Source organism: Heterocephalus glaber, unplaced genomic scaffold (genome assembly GCF_053883595.1).
Source record: "Heterocephalus glaber isolate CG9 unplaced genomic scaffold, H.glaber_assembly_v1.0 deba00001608, whole genome shotgun sequence".
NCBI classification, from domain to species: Eukaryota; Metazoa; Chordata; class Mammalia; order Rodentia; family Bathyergidae; genus Heterocephalus; species Heterocephalus glaber.
Window position 1 is genome coordinate 6,345,665 of NW_028258379.1, and position 17,651 is coordinate 6,363,315.

General features: G+C 38.7%; 1 protein-coding gene across 8 annotated transcripts in view; it reads left to right on the top strand.

The window, feature by feature from the left end:
* Nucleotides 1–17,651, top strand: part of Fut8 (fucosyltransferase 8) — a 368,007-nt gene that overhangs the window by 12,878 nt on the left and 337,478 nt on the right. For 2 of the 8 annotated variants that reach the window (XM_087195288.1, XM_004837380.4), the window contains exon 1: nucleotides 5–119. The exons of 1 other annotated variant lie outside the window; for it this stretch is intronic. The gene's annotated coding sequence lies outside the window, so the exon portion shown is untranslated. Of the gene's footprint in view, nucleotides 1–4; nucleotides 120–703; nucleotides 1,220–17,651 lie in introns of those variants that run through there. 5 more of the 8 variants (XM_087195287.1, XM_021247598.2, XM_087195289.1 and 2 more) reach the window with 4 other exon arrangements.

Genomic DNA, 17,651 nt, shown 5'->3' on the forward strand with positions numbered 1-17,651 from the left:
GCCAGGGCGACGTAGTCGGGTGGCCCCGCTCAGCTCAAGGTCTGGGCTGGCCCGAGGTAGCTCCTCTTCCGCTGTCAGTTCTGCATCGCGTGCTCCTGGAATTTCCCGAGTCCGAGCGGGTAGGAAGGATTCTAGGGCAAAGCTTCTGCCTCCGTTCCGTGGATTTTACCCCCTACTCAATAAACTTCCGCCTCTGAGGGGCTGTCGCAGCCGCGGGTCGGGAGAGGCAGAGGGTCGAACTCTGGCCCTCGTGGGGGGTCTTCCTCTTGCAGCGAACGTGGACACAGCTCCCGCAGACCAGATGGGGCTGCGCCCTTCCGCGACGTGAACCACGCCACTGTGTGATAGCGCTGCGAGGTGCAGCAACCCCTCTAAGAGGAGCCAAGCGCCGGCCTCGAGCTCGGCGCGGGCGCGTCTCAGGGCCGCGGGCCGCGGTGGCTTGGGCGGCCGTCTCCAGGCGCAGCAGAGAAACGGCTCTGCTCGGCTCGGGGAACCGCGCTTTGCTCGCGCCCCCTCAGCCTCCGGCCTTAGGCGGTAGAGGGCGGCCTACGCCCGTGTGCGCGCAGCCGCCCACCGTCCCGCTGTGGCCCACGGCTCGGCGTGGTGCTGGATGCTGCAGCTAGGATACCCCGGGGCGCAGCGAGGAAGGGGGCGGGGAGAACCCAGCACATGCCCGGGACGCCAGGAGGAGGCCGCGCCTGGCGCATGCGCGCTCTGTCCCAGAAGCCTGGAACGCTGAGGGGCGCGCGCCCCCCTCGCGCGCACGCCCGCTTGCGCCGGCCGCGGCTTGTTGTCGGAGCAGCTCCGGCGCGTGCGCGCGTTGTCTCCGGCCGACCCGAGTAGCCGGGTTCCCTCGGCTCCAGGCGCCCGCCCTCTGCCTCCCTCCCGGCCCCCAGTCGGCCGGTCCCCTCCCTCTCCTCGCGTAATGGGGCCGGCGCTGCTCGGGGTCGCGCGCCCTGGACCCCGCTCGCGTTCGGTCTTGGTCTCGCGCTGTCAGGGACTGCCCGGCTCGCACCGCCTCGCGCTCTCGCTCAGTCAGTGGCGCCGAAGGCTCCGTTAAGCGGCGGCCGCGGTTCCTGTTTCCGTTTCTTCCTCTCCTTTCAGTCGGGAGAAGCATCCTCCACCCAGACACCCCTCCCACTCCCCAGAGCCGGGCAGCTGCGGCTGGGCTGTGGCCGCGGCGACGGGGGACGGCGCGATCGCCTCGCTCCCGCCTCGGGTAAGGGGGCGTTAGGAAGCCGGGCCCCGCGAGCTTGAGGGTCTCGGGCCGGGCGAGCGCGCGATCTGTGGAGGCTGCGGGGCTGTCGCTTCTCTTTTCCCCGGGCGACCCCCGGGCCTGTTGCTGCTTATCCAGCGGCCCCAGAAAAGTGGGGAGGGAGCCCCCGGGATGCCCTGGCAGTTCCTCGGCGCGGCGCGGACAGGGGGTGGGGACACCCGCCAGCAGCCGGGACGCGGAGCGGCGCCCGAGGCGCCGCGCATCCTCGCTCCGGGCCGGGGCCGAATCCGCGGAGAGAGCAGGGATGGGGATGGGGGCGGGGGTGGGAGGTGTCCCTGCGGTCTCCTCCGCTCCCCGCTGTGCGCACCTTCCTTCTCTCCTGCAGTGGGGTCCCAGTCGGCACAGACTGTGAAGGAGGACCCCTGTGCGTTATGGGGTTTCCGACCCGGGAGGGAACGCGCACAAAGGTTCGCTCCCGGCGAGGGGCCAGAGCGGGGCAGTGGATGGTTTCGAGTGCCTCTGTACCCCCTTTTGACGTGCAAATGCGCTGGAGGCACCGGGTGTAGAAACTTACTTGGGAAGGTTAACCGAGTCCATCTACCAGGAGGTTTGTCCTGCACACGAGTGGATTGTTGGGTGCAGCACCTGTTCTCTCTATGTAAGCACGGAAATGTTCAGAGGCGAAACGTGTTTCTTAAGTTAAATGACATTGTCATGTTAAGGTTTATCCCTGCCCAGTTTGGCCCTTTAGACTGAGGCGTTGGATCAAATAGGTGGTGTTTTTTCCTTCCTGTGTTTGGTTTAGCAGTTTACTTAATCCAACCCAAGAAAGTGGACACAAGGAGAGCTAGACTCTCCAGTAGATAAGCTCCAGGGTTGGGGCAGGGGGACAAAATAAAGTTTTCTCTCAGTTTAAACTTACCACAAGTAACCGACTTAACTTTACCTTGTGTCTATAGAAACTAAGCAGATTGCATTATAGTTTTTTATTGTTGTTCCGGAGTAAGGTTGCATATAGATTTTTTTCTTAATTTAAGTTCCGTGTTTTACTCATAAATCTTTTAAAAAGGTACATCATATAGAAAGTAGGAGAGAAATCATTTACTAAAATAATGAATTAAGCTGTCTCCATTAAAACATCCTGAAATCTTATGCCAAATAATAAGGTCCTGTACGTTGCTATTTTTATGAAATATCGTATGTGGAGATTTTAATTATTTATAAATACTACGGTAGTAAAGGGAAGGAAATTCAAATATTTGAAATTTTGATTTTATAGACTTAGTATGCAAAAAATGTAAGGAGAGATCATAGGTTATAAAGAATATACAAGGATGGTTTGGAGGCATAGATTGTGCTGCCCTGAGAATTCTGTTTGAATTAAAGAGCTGAACAGCTGGAATGGAACTTGCATAGATTGAAGAAACTGATGCAAAAATGTGTCTTTGATCAAATGGTGAGTTAACATGAAGGGTATCTTGTGGTTTACTAGAATAGTGATTCAAAACTATTTGAATAAAGGCACTGTAGATTGTATTTTAAGGATATTCTTGAATTTAACTAAAAAGTCATTTGCAGTTGTTTTCCTATGAAGTCAGTTCCGTTTAAGATTTGTACAACTGAAGAAACAACCATTCTAATTGCATTGTGCAATATTTTGTTTCAAATACTAACCAGTTTTTTGTAAGGAATAAGAATTTGGGCCGGGGATGTAGCTCAGTGGTTTCGCCGCCTGCTGCGCAAGCTCAGGGACCCGAGTTCGATCCCCGGTACCAAAAAAAAAGAAGGTCTAAAAATGGTGAATTTTGAATTTGCTAGTGGGTCGGAAAAACTTGTGTGTGTTTTTTACTTTGTGTGTGTGTTTAAATGCAGTTGTATTAGTAGGTTGGTCTGGAGGGGGAGCTAGTGCCAAAGCAAAGTGTATCTTAATAGATGTTTGAACTTTTGAAACACCTGAAACCAGATTTTTATTACCAGAATAACAAAATTTTAATTGGTAAGGGAATTGGAGTGGACATATATTTGTAGATAGTTATTTGTAGGGTGCATATATTGTGTATTACAAATTAGTTTAAATCATCTTTTTTATTCAAAATATTTCTACTTTTGATAAATATCTACCTTACTGAACAATTAAAATCTACACCCATGAAAGACTACTTGAAACAGGCTCAGGCTTGCAATATCTCCCCTTCCCCCCTTTCCCTCTCTTAAGTTTTAGGACTACAAACACTGAAAAAAAATTTAACATGCAAACATGTACAAAGGGCCAAGAACACACCTTATCTTCTGATGTACTGCATAAGAAGATTAAGAAAATATTCTAGTTTTTATAACATGTTTTCAGAAATTTTTATATAAGAAATTCAAGAAATACTTTCTTTCATTATTTCAGATTATAAAAAACTGGACCCATTAGATGTCTGGAGAGCAATATCTCAAGGTCACTTCTGAACCATTGTAACAGATGTCTTTCTGTAGTGTAATGCAGTGAGTCCAGCTGATCTACTAAATTGAATTTGTGACTTTGAATATGAATCAGATACTATTTTGTGGTCAGTGACACTTTATTTAGATTCCTAAACTATAATCAGCTAGTTTACTTCTTTTTTATTTTTTTTGGAGCTTTTTATTTTTTTATTTTTTTTCCATTAAGTTTATTGGTACATTTTAGGTATACAATACACTTACGTTCCACATTGGGATCTTGTACCTTTACATGATGTATCTTGGTTCTTATTTTTTCCCCATTCTCCTGCCCTCCCTTCACCCCCTCCACCCTTCCCTATTTACAAAGATTTTGTTTCCATTTTTTTCCTTTTCTCATATTTTTTCTTTTCCCTTCTTTGGTTTCCCCCTACCCCTCCCACTTCCCCTACTCCTTTAGACCTTTTCTTCCTATTTCACATTATCAATTATACATTTTTTTCCCCCCATTAAGTTTATTGGTACATTCTAGGTATAAAATACATTTACATACATCATTGGGATCTTGTACCATTACATGGGTATCTTGGTTCTTATTTTTTTCCCATTCTCCTGCCCTCCCTTCACCCCCTCCATCCTTCCGTATTTACAAAGATTTTGTTTCCATTTTTTTCCTTTTCTCATATTTTTTCTTTTCCCTTCTTTCCTTTTCCCTACCCCTCCTACTTCCACTGCTCCTTTAGACCTTTACTTCCTATTACACAGTATCGATTATACATTTTTAAAATTACAATATCAAGATCTAGGAGACATTACCACAGATTATACAGAATTTAAAAGGATATAGAAAGCAAATTTCAAAAATCTGTTTTGAAATAAATTTGACAACTTCTAAGAAGTACCTTGGAAAACAAATTCATGAAACTAACTCTGGAGGAAATATAAAATTTGAATAGCACCTGTTAAAGAAAGTATATTCCTAGTTTGAAAACCTACCTATATGACCACAGCAGGCTCATATACACTTTTTTTTTTTTTTTTTGGTACCAGGGATGCAACTCGGGTCCTTGTGCTTGCACAGCAGGTGGTGAAACCACTGAGCTAAATCCCCAGCAAGGGCTCATGTACATTTTAACTGAGAAATAGTATCAAACGTTTAAAGCAGAAAAAAAAAAAAGAAAACTTCTCCCCTCATTTTAGGAAATCAACATTGTGCCAATCCTAAAACTGGATAAAGATAATAGAAGAAAAAAATATGAACATAGATAGAAATTTGTTTAACAAAACAAACTATTGGAAGTCAGATCTGGCAGGATGTAGAAAGTGGTTTTATTATAGGGATGGCAGCGACATTGGAAGATCCACCCCCAAAATTCATCAGTTTAACAGAGGAAAGGAAAAAGCCATATGATTCTGTCACTAGTTGGAGAAAAACTATCGGACTAAATTCCACAGCTGTTCCTGGTAAAAGCTATCAGGAGACTAGAAGTAGAACAGAACCTTCTCAGCAGACTAAAGACATGTACTCCATACTTCCAGCAAAAACGCCTTGTATGAATGGAGAAGATACAATGCTTTCTCCTTAAGGTGGGGAACAAGGGCAGATATGCTTACTCTTCATCTGTCCATTAAACTTTGAAACATAGGCCCAAACCAAAATAGTCTGGCAATAAAGTGACACAATTAGGATAGGACTGGCAAGGTAGAAGCAAAATCTTTATATGTAGATGAAATGATAATCTACAGAGAAAATACTAAGAAATCTCTAGGAGCCCCTAGAACTTTTATCTGAATTTAGCAGGATTAGAAAACACAAGGTATATATAAAAATTCAGGTCCATGTGTACTTGCTATAAATGAAGAATTGGATATTGAAATTTAAAAGTTATGTAGGAGTATAAAGGACCTAGAAAAGTAAAAAAACCACAAAACAGTGTTGGAAGACATTTAGTACCTAATTTTAAGACTTCTTCTAAAGCTACAGTAATCAAGGCAGTGTTGGTGTAAGGAAAGACATATAGATCATTGGAATAAAACAGAATCTAGAAATAGAATCACACATGTATGGTCCACTGAGTTTTGAAAGATTATTTAACATTAACATTTTATAGAACATAAACTCAATTCAAGAGCAGAGGAAAAGATAGTGTTTTCAGCAAATGGCTCTAGAACACCTGGTATCCGTATATAAAAAATTAAACTCAACCCTTCACTTCCATACATAAAAATAACTTGAAAGGATCTATGAATCTAAATATGAAAGACTAAAAGTATAAAACTTTAAGAAGAAATTATAAGGAAAAATGTTTATGAATTTAGAGTAGGCAAGAACTTCCCAGGATACAAAAAACATGATGTATAAAAAGAAAAAAATTGATAAATGAGATTCCATCAGAATTTAGAACTTTAAATGACATCATTAAAATGAAAAGTCCTTAAACAGACCATATTTACAATGCATATAACCTAAGACCAGAATGTATAAAGAACTCTTACAGCTCATTAATAGACAACCCAATTAAAAAGTAGACACAAGAAGATGATAAATAGCCAATACAGCACAAGGAAAGGTGTGCAACACTAGAATCAGAAAAATACTAATCATGAATAATAACAAGATTGAATTATACACTCATTAGGGAGATGAAGTTAAAAGTTTTAAAAGCCTTGTCATGACTTTTTCTTTTTGTTGGATTCTCCCCCTTTGTGTTTAATTTGTTATGCCCAATGGATTCATTCTGCTGGGCTTCCTGGGGTTGTGATCCTCATTGTCTTTTCCTAGGATATTGTCTAAAAGTTTTTGGAGTGCTGGTTTGGTATTCATGAAGTTCCTAAGGTGCTCTTTATCATGAAAGTATCTTATTTCTCCATCAATTTTGAACGATAGTTTTGCAGGGTACATCAATCTGGGTAGGAGGCTGTTTTCCTTTAGGGCTTGAAATACATCACTCCAAGCTCTTCTTGCCTTGAGGCTTTGCGTTGAGAAGTCTGCTGTGATTCTGATGGGCTTTCCTTTGTTGTTTCTTTTCTCTAACCGCTTGTAGAACTTTGTTCTTCTATTGAGTTTCTGGAATCTTAATTATATGCCTATGTGTACATTTCTTTTAATCAAGGCTAGTTGGAGTCCTATATCCCTCACTTACCTGTATGTCAAGTTCTTTTCCCCTGCTTGGGAAGTTTTCTGCCATCACTTCTGTGAACAGCTTTTTTATGTCATCTGCACTCTCTCCTGTTTCTTCATTGACTCCAATCAGTCTTATGTTATTCTTCTTTGCATCGTCTAGCAGCTGCTGGATTGATTTCTTGTGGTCCCTTACAATTTTAAAGCAATGTTTCTTTTCCTGGTCACTAATTGCAATCTTATCTTCTATATCTGAAATTCTGTCCTCACATTGGTTCATTCTGCTGCACAGCCTTTCGATGGAGTTTTTAATGTCCTGGAAATCTGTTTGCATCTGTTTTATGGATTCCATTTGTTACCTATGTTGGGATTCCATCATGTTCCTCAGCTCCTCTATTTTTTTAATCTGTGTCCTCTTTAGATTTATTAATCATGTCTTGCACTATGGGCACAATCTTTGCTGTTATCTGAGAAATTATTTCTGATTTCATTTTTTCCAGATCCTGTTTTGTTGCCGGTTCAGCGAGTCCATGTGGTTTAGTATCAGATTGTTCCATCTCGTTTCCCTTTGGTGTTGCTTTAGGTGATCTCGAAGTCTGTTTTTGAGGCTTGTTTACGTGTCTTCTCATTTCCACGGGGTGTGGGAGGGTGCTTCTGTCACCCGTGCAGCTCACCTTCTCTGCCCTAGGAGCGTGGAATGGTGGCCAGCTAGTTTACTTCTGACCATTCACATATTCTTTAAATCCAAGGCTAGAAAATTGATAATGATATGTACATTAAAATCTTTAGAATATTCACTTTTCTGAGAGTAGTGGTTGGGCTGCTTGTTATCCGTACCCTTTCATTGCATAAATAGAATCTCAATGCTGATAAAATTAAAAAAATAGATTTTTCCATTTTCTTAATGGTAAGTTTTGGTCGGCTATAAACTTTAGTAAATATCTTGTTTAATGAGATGATAAATGCCCCATTTTATATTATAGTACGTTTGTAAATGTAGAAGAAAGTGATTCATTCCATAATAGTTAATGTTTTTAAAATGTCAGTAAGTTTCTTAAAAATAAACTAAGATTCTAAGCAACTCTGAAACTAAAAAAGTATTATATTACAGCACTTTTGTATCTGTATCAATCCTGGTTCTGTCAATCCTTTTTGATCTATCAGTTTTCTTTTTCAGTCACTAGTAGTGTAGCAGATAGAGGATCTGTATAGGATTCCCTTTGTTTCTGCTTAAGTGATAGTCTGGCTTATATTTCTGTACCATATAGTAGAATAAATTGTGATTTGAATTGTTTTTAAATTGTAGCTCATTGTAATGACCAATTAAACATATTTAAAAGTAAACCATGTTTACAAGTGATTTTTGAAGAGCATTTAAGAAAAATCCCTAGTAGAAGAATGGTATATGGGTGTGTGGACATTTAAAATATTTTTCTAAATTGATTAGTCCCAAGTCTCAACCTTGCTCCGGCCTATATTTTCCCCTCTCCCAGTCACCCTTTATCATCCAAAATTTTCTCTTTGGAATAATTAGAAATCAAACCAATAAAGTTAACCTTATTACTTACCTGGTAAAAGTTTTTCTTGATTAGATAACTTTTATCAATCTCTGAAATATTCTGATCATATAACCCATATAATCTTAAGCTTTGTATGATACTGCACATTTTCCTTTTAATGAAAAAAGAGCAAATAGGGCCTATGGGATTGTTTCATATGTCAATAAATAATTTTTACTCTTGTACTTCCTGATAGCAGAGTTATAGTGTTAGCTTTCTTTTTATTTTCACTTTATTTTTGTTTTTATTTACTTTTGAGACAAGATCTCACTATGTAGAACAGGATGGCCTCAAATTCATAATCCTCCTGCATCAGCCTCCCAGGTGCTGGAATTACAGGTTTGCACCCCTATGTTTGGTTTACGTGTTTTTAAGGAAGACTATACATAGCTGGGCACGGTGTGGCTCAGGCCTGTAATCCCAGCATTATGGAAAGCTGAGGTAGGAAGATCCACAAGTTTGAGTCTAGTCTGGACAACTCAGAGATTTAGCAAGACCCTGTCTCAAAATTAAAAAAAAAAAAGGTAAGGATATAGCTCAGTGCAAAGGTAGGATTATTCTCTAGTAAAACTCATAACACACAGATTGTCAAAACCTAGTATCCTACTCATCTACTACTATTTAAAAATATTTCTTTGTGATAGTTTTAATCAGTAAATGATAATTTGGAGGGGAAATAAACTATTGTGTGAGATACCAAATCTTTTTAATGCCTAGAAGCAGAGTAGATTTGCCTAGGGTGTAAATATTTACAAGCTATCAAACCTATAAAAGCAAACCAATGTTTCTATATACATTTTTTATTTTTCAGTGTTGGGGATTGAACCCAGGGCCCCACATCCTAGGCCCTATCAATGTTTAAAAATGACTTGATTTTATAATCATTTTGTAATTTATAATGCAATTGGTAGTAATATATTTATTACTGATAAAATGGGAAAACATAATTTGTAACTTCTGTATTAAACTGATTGTTTGCAATCAGTGAAGAGGGAGATTGAGAGAGGCTAAGGATTGTGCTGGTTGATGAACTTGCCTTACTTGGAGATTAAGAAGAGTTCTTTAGTTTTTCTTTCTCCTACATTCTTCTGCCTGTTTGTCATCCTTTCTTGACAGTGGTAGGGAAAGGAAATGTGGAAATTTTCTTTTCTTCCCTTTTTTTTTTTTGGTACCGGGGATCGAACTTGGGACCTTGTGCTTGCGAGACAGGCACCAGAACCACTGAGCTAAATCCTGGGCCCCCTTTTCTTCCCTTTTTTTTATTGGTATATCTTTGTGAACATAGTAACTACGTTTATCTTGGGGAATTGGTGCATATAGATACTGCATCTTGATCATTTTTACTTTCCTTTGCCTTGCCTTTCCCTAACAATCTTTATGGTGTATGTTTTTCTTTTTTTTGGTCCCGGGGATCGATCTCGGGACCTTGCGCTTGCGAGGCAGGCGGTGGAACCACTGAGCTAAATCCCTGGCCTGGTGTATGTTTTTCTATAGAGTTCATAGAACATTTCCAGATAAAACATTAGTTATGTTACAATAGGTTTATTATAGTGATTTTATTTCTTTTTGAGACAGTAGGCAAGAGACCAGAAGAATGTCAGCTGTGAAAGGTTTAATATTGTTTATTAAAAATGATTTTGTAAGTTCATATAAAAAGGGGTATGGAACTCAGAATATATATAGCTCAGTGGTAGAGCCTGTGGTTAGTACGTGTGAAGCCCTGGCTTCAATCCCCAGGGATGTAGGAGATGATTCATTGTTAAGTCATGTATCAATCGAATTATTGTTCTACTCAGTGTTTAACATAATCCTTTTTTTTAACCTCCTAGGATTCATTCTCATGTCTTTCCTAATATTTTTGTCTTCATCTATAGAGTTCCAGAGTATAGGAGTTGGTTTTTAGAAAAAAATTCTTCATCATCTTTATATGCCTCATTACAATAATGTTAAAAAAATAATATGTTGATTGAAGGGAACTCTTAAACTAAAGTGAAAAACTTAGCAAGTTTAAGCCAGATATTGTGAAAAGTTTGCAAGGAGAAAGTGTGTTTGATAATTAGAGCCCTAATCATTTGGGATCTGATTCAAGCTTTCCAACAGATGGAACTGTACTTGCACCTAAAAGACAAATATATTTGTTAGTTTTTATGTCATGAGTTCTTTGAATAACTATTTAATTCATTCAGTTACCAAATGTCAAAAGATTGTAATTTTGAAAAAGCCTTTTCAAAATTAGAAGCCATGATAGACATTTTGCTTTCTGTGTAAATTTTAGATTTTTCTTTTATAAAGTTTAGTAAAATTCTAAGGCCTAGGAAGGTGATACAGTAATTGAAATTCTTGAGGCCAAAAGGCTCTTATTAGCAAATCAAGCCTCAGCAATATGAAGAATAAAAGTTTACTGAATAATTTTGACTACTTTCTTTGACATAATTACAGACATTCAGGCCTCCATTAACTAAAACTATTGTTTACTTTTAGTTCCCTCTATTAAAAATATGAGCTTGATACCTCTTAAAGTTGTCAGATGTTTCTAGGATAAGAGATGCAATGTTATTTTTAATTTGCAAGTAAGCAAAGACTATTATGTTCTCAATGCTGAGTAAATTGAAGAAATGTATATTTACTAAAATGCTCTAAATAATAAACCTGCTAATGTTCAATTAGGAGTTCGTAATAAAAATATTCTATTAGTGTATAAATTATAATGGCACAAAGATGTAATGAAAATGAAATCACCAAAGAAGTCTGTTTTGGAGCAATTTTGTCATACCAGGTAAATAGATAAAGAACACATTCTCTGTTCTGTAACTATCTGCAGAGGCTTGGAGCAGTGAAATAACAATATGTTAATAGGAATTGTGTACAGATTTCCTTTCTGTATATTTTTACTTTGTTTCCTTTACAAAGATAAGGTTGGAAACCAAGGTATCTAAGTTTTAGAAATTCTAAAGGGAAAAGGATCAAGTTTGAAAACAAAGCTGATTTCTTTGTGTTTTAATGATACAGTGCTTTTTGATATGTAATTTCCTGAGAGCTCTAAGATCTTAAAGCCAAAATTTAAATTCTTTATTAATTTAGCTTTTGAAATGAAAATTGTTTTCTCCTCAGTTTTCCTGAGGTATGATTGGCAAATAAAAATTGAGGATAGCTAGGCATGGTGGTGCACGCCTATAATGTCACCTGGCACAAGGATCATGAGTTTGAGGACAGCTGAGTCTACATTGCATAGCAAGTTCTAGGGCAGTCCTGTCTCCCTCTGCCCTGGTATTGTAACTTTGTGTTATTTTGAAATGATTAATATAGTCAGCTTAATTAACATATCCATCACTTACTGTGCCTTGCTTATTTGACTTAGTATAGTGTTTTCCAGTTGCAGCCAAACAACAGTGTAGGGGAAGCAAAATTTATCTTCACCCTTTCAAGATTTTTTCTTGTCTGGGACTGAGAATGAAATTAACATAAGATAGATCACCAGGAGAAAGAAAAACATACACACTTATTTAATATAAACTTTTTGTGGAACTGAAGTCTTCATATAGAAATGAAGACCAAAGACACAGTTGAATATTTACATATTTAGTTGGACAAAAATAGCAAGTTGTAAAAAAGTAAGTTAATTACATAGAGAAACTTAACAGATTTAGAAGTATTTTAACAAGGTCTGTACAGAATTTTCTTGGTTTTTAACTTATGTCAATTTACGTATGTACATATCACCTTCTACATTCTTGTGTTCAACAAACTGAAGGAATGGGGATGTGTAACTCAGTGGTATAGTGTTTGTTTAGCATCCGTGAAGCCATGGGTTTAATCCCTGGTATTACAAAACAAACACAACAATAATAGGAACAAACTCCAACAAACTAAGGATTGAAAATGTTTGGGGAAAAAAATTGCATCTGTACTGAAAATGGATAACATTTTTTCTTGTCATTATTCCTTAAACAACATGGTATAACAATCTATGTAGCGTTAGGTATAATAAATAATCTAGCAGTGTTTTATAGTAATATTGTAGGTTTGTGAGTGTTATATAGAGAGTTGGATCTTTGTGGCTTTAGTTATCCAGGGCAGTGGGAAGTGTCTTAGAACCAGTCCCCCTCAGATACTGAAGGACCTTACCACATTTTCTTTACTTATGTATTGCTGGACAAAACTAGGTTGATTTTAGATCTTAGCTTGTATAAATAATGCTTTGGTGAACATGAGAGTATAGATACTTTTTGACATACTGACTTCATTTCCTTTGGATGTATACCCAAAAGTGGATTGCTGGAGCATATGGTGGTTCTATTTTTAATCTTTGGAGCAATTTTCTTGCTGTTTTGCATAGTGGTGGTACCAGTTTACTTCCCACCAACAGTGTTACAAGAGCTTCCTTTCCTTCTTGTTCTTGCCAACACTTGCTATCTTTTGTCTTTATGTGAAGAGTCATTCTAACAGGAGTAAAGAGATATCTCGCTGTGGTTTTGATTTTTCATTACTCTGATTATAGGTAGTGATGGACAATTTTTCATATACCTATTGGCCAATTATATGTTTTTTTGAAAAATATTTAGGTCTTTTCTACTTCTTAATTGGGTTTGTATACTTTCTGTTTGAATTCCTTATCTACTGGGCTTCTTATTTATTTTTTTGAGAACTAAGAAAATTACATTTATTTGGGGCTAATTAGGATTACAATCTAGGAAAACAGATGCAAACAATCTTGAAAATGTGCTTCTTAGGTGTGATTTATATACTATAAAATTCATTTAAGTTTCAGTAAGTTTATATAGTTATGCAACAGTGATCACACTCCAGTTAAGAACTTTGATCTTCCAAAGCTCCCTCTTGCTGATTTGTCATCAATCTCTACTCCTGTCTCCAGCTCTAGTAACTACTGATCTTTTTGTCTCTTTAGTTTTACCATTTCTAGAAATTTGACATTAGTGTAATAATAGAATGTGTTTTGTATCTTCTGCCTTTCATTTAGCATATTCCTATTTAGTAATTTGAATGAATGGAAATTGTAGAAAATCTTTGACATTGGAGTCTGGTGACTTGGATATTGTTATGGGCTCGGCATAAACCTTGGCAAATGACTTATCCCTTCTGGGCCTCTTTCTTTCTGTATAAAAGGAATTATTTTGATATTCTTGTATTCCTGTGTTTACAGCTGTGTAGACAACCATTGACCTTTTCCTAGGATGTACTTTAACTCTTCCTTAAATGTAATCACTGTTTTTTCCCCCCGAATCTAAAAGTAGGCTATGTCTACTAGGGTCTTAATATTTGTGTCCCCCCTCGCCAAATTATATGTTGAAACCTAATCTCAACCTTGATGGTATTAAAAATATTTTGGATGGTGGTTAGATTCTGAGGTCAGAGCCCTCAGGAATTGGGTTAAGCACCCATGTCGAAGATACCTTAGGGAACTTATTTTCTTCTGCCCTTTGAGGATACAACAGAAGGTACTATTTATGAAGCAGAGTGAGCCTCACTAGATACCCAACTACCTGATCCCTGATCTTGGACTTTTGTTTCCCAGAACTGTGAGTAATATGTTCCTGTTTATAAAGTACTCAGTCTAGGGTATTTTATTGTAGCAGCCTGAATAGACTAAGATGTGGCCTAATAGATGACTCAGCAATGAACATATTGGGACTGCCTGGAAAACTTGAAGTGGATGATTAAACATTTTCTTGGGTATTTCTTAGCTCATCTCTACAACTCTAAGAATATGAATAATCTTAAATGCTGAGTTAATACTTTTGAGGAAAATAAAGGCACAATTGAATAATTCTTTGAGGTAGAGCTTCGAAAGTATTTGAAGATTGTTATGAAGATTTAAAAAAAGATTGCTGCTTCAGTTATTTTTTTGGGGGGATAGAAGATGGGGTGGTGCAATTTTAGGTTAAGTTTGCTAAGGTAGGTTCAAGACACTCAAATGGAATTAGACTTTTTCAATGAACAAATGGAAATGTATGGTTTCTGTTGGAAAGATTGTCCTAGAGGCAAAGCTGACAGGTAACAGGTAACAAACTAGGAGACTTAATATAGGAGATTAAAGAAATAAGGTTTTTTCTTTTGTGTGTGTGTGTGTGTGTGTGTGTGTGTCTGTATGTAGGTCTGTGTAACAAGAGTAAAAAACTGTCTGAATTGGTTGGTATCAGGTATATGCCAAAGGGGTAACGTGCATTTTCAGTATAGTACAGTGAACCCTTGACTTAAAAACTCAATTCATTCATGAGGGCTGGTTGTAACTCTAGTTGGTTGTAAGTCAAGACTATTTTTTCTATTAAAAAAAATGGAAATGCCCATAATGCATTCTAGACTTCCCAAAATACCCCTTAACTAACCTTTTCATAATAAAAAAGGGTTGTATAATGTGTGTAGTTTACCAGAAACACTAATAATTTTCCTAGTGTGTTCACCAAGAAGTTACAAAACATGCCTAGTTTACCAGAAACAACAAGTACTGTACTCATCATTCAAGTTGACAGCTTTGGTTTACAAGAAGGAGGATGAAATAGAAGGTGGTTATTGTTTGGAAGTAGAGTCCCCTTCCATAAGAACATCAGGAATCTGGCTCTCTGCTGTCCTTTCTCTCCTTGGGAGAGTTTCAGCCCACTAAGACCTGCTTCGGGCTCACTAGTTTGCAGCCTTTTCAGAACTGGTCTAGTGCTGTCTGTTTCTGTCTTTTTTTTAACACTGTTCTGTAATATGACATGACATTATCATTAAGTGAATGCAGTGATTGGCCTTTTCTCTGAGTGGGTCTTCTCTACAAATGTTTGTAGCTCTATTTTTTTTCCAGATTTCCTTTATTTCAGAAGATCTTTGCTGTACTGATTATTGATATTCACCCTCCTCGTTAGAAAGCTCTTCAGCTGCCATTCTCTGTTGCTCAGCCAGAAGTTGCTGAAGTTCTTCTGTAGAAGTCTGAGTAGTCCTTCACCAGTTCCTCAAAATTCCCACACTTTCTTCTAGGCAGATCTCAGTGTCCTTAAAGAAACATTTGCCCAGGATTTCTCAATCACACAAGAAAGACTAGCATTTGGGTCAAAACTCAAGATTTTATTTGTAGGTTAAAACTAAAATTTCAGTTGTAACCCAAGTTGTTCATATTTGAGGCCAGTCGTATAAGGAAGAAAAGGTTCTTTACATACATTAGTCCTTTTCTTTTCCCTGTGTGGTAAGGTACAAAAGAAAGAGGAGAGCACAGAAAAAGTGAAAATAGAAGTTTTGTATCTTCCAGAAAACTAGAAGACTAGCAAGAAGTGGAGCGGGGGGTGGGGGTTGGACCTGCTCAATGCCCATTATGACAGCTACTTGGCTAAAGATAGCTCACAATTCCACTGCAGCGGGACACAAAATGAAAGCATCCCCAGATGGTTTGTTCTTGGTGTTGGACAAGTCATAAAGGGCCTAGACATTGCTGTGATGCAGCCGGATGGACACAAAATGAAAGCAACCCCAAATGGTTTGTTCTTGGTGTTGGACAAGTCATAAAGGGCCTGCACATTGCTATGATGCATATGTGGCCTGGAGAAAAAAAAAAAAAGTGATTATGCCTTCTTTGTTTGCATAAGGAAAGGAAAGCAATGGTAATATTTGAAGAAGTCTTTGCTCTACAACATGTCCTTGCCTTGCTGTGGTAATATTTGATGAAGTCTTTCCTCTATAACATGTCCTTGCCTCATGTCACAGAGCACCCCTGCATGTCTTGAAATGCATGTGACTTTTTAGTGCTTTAACTCACCAAGCATGACATTGGGTCCACTGGACCCATCACTTACCTTTCCATTGTAAATTTGTACTTCAGCATAATAGTAGCTGGACGTACATCTCAGTACCTTTCCTGAGGAAGGAATCTGTGTTTACCCACTTGGTATGATGAACAGCAAAGTGAGTGCATATGTGCAAAAGTATCAGAATGGGATTTTTTGCTCCGTCTAGCTGGTTTTGGATATATTTACCTGAGCCTCACTGAGGGTCCAGTAGACCCACACCATTCCAGGATTTGTTTAAAAAAGTGTTCTTTGGATTTTTCTGGTAGAAATATTCTGGTTCAGTACAATGGCACATGAAAAACCAGATTTGCAAGTTTTGGAGAAGGTCAAACATGACTATCAGATTACTCATGCATGAATGATGAAGATGATCCATTATGGTAAAATATATGCTCTCATAACAGAAGAGTGTTGTGGTTGTATGATAATAATGATGACAACAACGACAACAAAGATGATGACAGAGACATTGATGACTTTGACATTGGCCATGTGAGCCAAAGTTCCTGTGAAAGTGAAATAGAGCAAGAATTGACTGATACAGACACAGAGAATGCAGACTTCCTTGATTCAGATGAGGAAGAAAACAGCATTCTGAGTACGTATTTGACTAGTTGAAATGCTGCAAAATGGCCATGCAACAAAATGGAATGATTGATTGTTAGAGCTAGATCTGAAAATACAGTGAGGGTCTTGGTAGGGGTGAAACATTGGACAGAATGCTAGCACTGCTATTCACTGTTGGGAATTGTAGTGAATGAAATGCTACAAGATGCTGTGAAATACACAAAGGCTGAAATGCAAGTAAAATGTTTTGTATGCACCAATAGCCATATTAAAAATGTATTTATTATGATGCATCATTAGCTAAACTGAAAGCATTCATGGATCTGCTGTATTTAGCAGGAATTTCTCATGGTAATTGAGAAATTGACTTATGGAAAAGCAATAGGTCAAAATATGGCATAAAAATTTATGCCTTCGTAGATGTGAAGACATTATGCTTTCAAATTAGACATTTATCCTGGAACTCAGCCTTCAGGTCCTTATTTGTATAGTAATAAGCCCAATGATGTTGTGAACAGACTTGTTGCTCCTGTCTCCCAAACCAGTCGGAATGTGACATTGAACATTTTTTATTTGGTTTACCTGTTCCAATTGATGTTACATTGGCTAACAGAGCACAAGTTTACCAGCACAGGAACTGTATGCAGGAACAAAGCAGAAATTCCCAACGAAATGTTGCAATTTCAAAACAGAATTGTATATACAGTCTTCGGATTTCAGAAAGATTTATGTTGGCCTCGAATATGGCAAAGAAAAACAAACTGGTGCTGCTGATGTCAGCATTGCACCATGATAGAAATACTGATAGGGAAACATCAACAAAACTGAAGCCTGAGATGGAAACTTTCTACAACAAAACCAAAGGTGGAGTAGATGTTGAGTTATGCAGCAGCTATGATGTCATTTGAAACCCAAAGCGTTGGCCAATGACAGTGTTTTACTTGATCCTAAACATCTGTGGCATAGTTTGATAGCTTACAAAG